Source organism: Pteronotus mesoamericanus, unplaced genomic scaffold, assembly GCF_021234165.1.
Source record: "Pteronotus mesoamericanus isolate MK-2021 breed Mesoamerican mustached bat unplaced genomic scaffold, CSHL_Meso_final contig_100, whole genome shotgun sequence".
Lineage (NCBI taxonomy): Eukaryota > Metazoa > Chordata > Mammalia > Chiroptera > Mormoopidae > Pteronotus > Pteronotus mesoamericanus.
The window spans coordinates 5,110,189-5,113,200 of record NW_026554999.1 but is presented as its reverse complement, the minus strand read 5'-3'; the positions used below and the strand labels follow the sequence as shown (position 1 = coordinate 5,113,200).

Sequence of the window (3,012 nt, the reverse complement as noted above, 5' to 3'; positions counted from 1 at the left end):
CTTGGATGGCAGGATGGTAGCATGGAGAAATTCTTAGATTTAGCTCACCAAAGGCTAGAGGAATGAATGGATAGGGTCCCAAGTGGGCTCAAAGCTAGAGCTATGAATGGGCAGGGCCCAAGCATGCAAAAACCTTGGAGAGATAATTAGATAAGAGGAAAGGCTCTTGCTTCCCTGCCCTTCCCTAGTACCAGATTGGAGGTGGGACCAGGGGAAGGCAGGCACTTGCTCCAAAGAAGTCAGAATGGCCTCAGGGGAAACTAGTGGACCAAAGAACCTGTCAGTCTACCCTGGGGAAAGGAGGGATTGTTTGAGAGGCGGACCCACCCAAAGTTCTCAAAAGTTTAGGAAGTTAATTGGTCATTCTGAGTAAGCACCTGGCCTACCCCACACCCAAACTAATGTAAAGCAACAGGAAAAAAGAAACACATCCTTACTCATTGCTTGCTGCTGGGGACTTGCACGCAGTGTCCTCTCCATGAGCCACACGGCCTTAGGAGCCACATGGTCCATGGCCTCCAGGAGCAAGTTTCTCCAACTCCCAGCCCCCCTTGTCTATTTGGTGAAGTATTCGCCGGTGCTTTTGCAAACTCTCTTTTGGGGGAGCACGTGACTTTGCAGCCCTGCCAGCAGCCAACCCGTGACCAGGCCAGCTCTACATGCAACCTCCAGGAAGGAGTCAGAAGTTGGACAGTAGTTGGGAGCAAGTTAAGCTATCCAGATGACCGCTTACGAGCTCCACAGGACAATACTTTAAAAATGGAGCAGGCCCTCTGTGCACTGCCTTTTGTTCTGATCTTCCTGAGGATGGCTGGGTTTTGTCTGGGTTTCATGGAGGAGATGAGCTTTGAGATGCGGAGCCCCACATTCTCCAAGATGGCACAGCATCCAAATAAAACCTCTTTCCTTTTGCATCAGCATTTACCCCATAAGTTTGACTTTTCTGGTGGCAGGCAGCTGAACCTCAGTTTTTCTTTTTGTTTGGTAACGTTACCCCAAACTGTAAACTCCAATAAGTCTGATATACCCACAACTACAGACTCATGGTCATAATAGCCCTGTGTATTTTAACTCTTCATTAGATTTCTATGTAGCATCCAAGTACACCAATTCGCTATGTTTTTCAAAGTCTGTCTCTACTCTTTATTTTTAATAATAATAACAAAAATAATAACTGCCTTTCCATACTATACAGAGAGGGGCCCACCCAGCATTGTTCTCAGTTTACACATAACTGAAAGGGAAACGTTCACAGTATTGGGAGACCTAGATGTCCTGCAAATGGAGGAAGAGGATGTCCTCAAATTCCTTGCCACAGGAACTGACTTAAATGGCACCAACCTTGACTTCCAAATGGAAGAGTATATTTACAAAAGGGAGAATGATGGCATATATATCATAGATCTGAAGAGCACCTGGGAGAAGCTCCTGTTGGCAGCCCCTGCTATCGTTGCCATTGAAACCCCGCTGATGTCAGTGTCATATCATCCAGGAATACTGGCCAGGGAGCTGTGCTGAAGTTTGCTGCTGCCACTGGAGCTGTTGCTATTGCTGGCTGCTTCACTCCTGGAAACTTCACTAACCAGATCCAGACAGCCTTCCACACGAGCTGATACTTCTGGTGGTATTTACTGATCCCACGGCCGACCACCTCTGACAGAGGCATCTTATGTTAACTTGCTGACGATTGCTCTGTGTAACAGAGGCTCTCTTCTGCACTATGTGGACATGCCATCTCTTGTAACAAAAAGGGGGCTCACTCAGTGGGCCTGGTGTGGTAGGTGCTGGCCTGGGAAGTACTGCACATGCACGGTACCATTTTCAATGAACATCCATGGGAGGTCAAGCCTGATCGCTACTTCTACAGAGACCCTGAAGAGACTGAGAAGGAAGAGCAGGCTGCTGCTGAAAAGGCTGTGACCAAGCAGGAATTTCAGAGTGAATGGACTGCTCAGGCACCCGAGCTCACTGCTGCTCCGCCAGCGGTCACTGACTCGTCTGAAGACACAGGTGGCCTCTGTACCTGTTCAGCAGTTTCCTGCCGAAGCCTGGAGTGCTCAGCTGCTCTGAAGGCTGATCTGCAGCCCCCACTGCTCAGGCCACTGAATGGGTAGGAAAAACCCATTCTTAAGCTGTTCTTCCACAAACTCTTAACAGAATGGAAATAAGGTTAACATAAAATAAGCAGTTTCTAAATAATAATAATCATAACTACTAACTAATACATTTGTAAAACATATCTGCTGGATATTGCTCTCAGTGCTTCACATACATTAAGCTATTTAATCCTAAAAAAAAACAACTTATAATGTAGGGGTCACCATTATTTCCTCTTTATAAAATGATGGAGCTGAGACACAGAGAAGTTAACTTATTTACCTAAGGTCACATGGCCATTTAGTGGTTAATCTAGTAGCACTCACTATGGCTCCAGAATCCCCTCTTGATTGATACTCCCATAAACAACCAATTTATACCATTTTCTTCTTTCCAGAAATATATATACACATATGTGAATTCTATGTCTAAACTATCCCATTAACCAAACTGTCACATATCATAAAAATCAATAGAAATAAATTAAATTTAATATAAACCCAAAGTCTTTAGTTCTTACTGCTAGATTAATTAATGTGCTGGAGGTAATTAAATCAGCATAAATATCATAGCTGAATTTATGAAAAAGATCAGAAAATGTTATGCCCATTAATAACCTCTGTGGCTATTCAAGCAAATATAAAGCAATAGGGATAATTAAATCTTGTGCTTCAGGAAGCACATAGCTTTGCTTAAGGAATAGGAAGGAAAATATGCCTCTATTGTCTGTAGGTATATTAATAAGGAAGAAGGGGTAACATCTGTTGTTTTCTGAAATATCAGTGAGGTAGAATTCACTGATTTCTATCTGATCTTGAATTACAATAACTTTCATTTATGATGAGGTGGAAACAAGCTGTTTTAATTTCATTTTAGTTTTAATTTACTAACTACAGCACAAAAAAAATGTTACCT

The 3,012-nt window shown here is 43.3% G+C and overlaps 1 pseudogene; it reads left to right on the top strand.

The window, feature by feature from the left end:
- Positions 1-1,145: 1,145 nt before the first annotated feature.
- On the top strand, positions 1,146-2,131 carry LOC129072750 (40S ribosomal protein SA-like; annotated as a pseudogene).
- Positions 2,132-3,012: the final 881 nt, after the last annotated feature.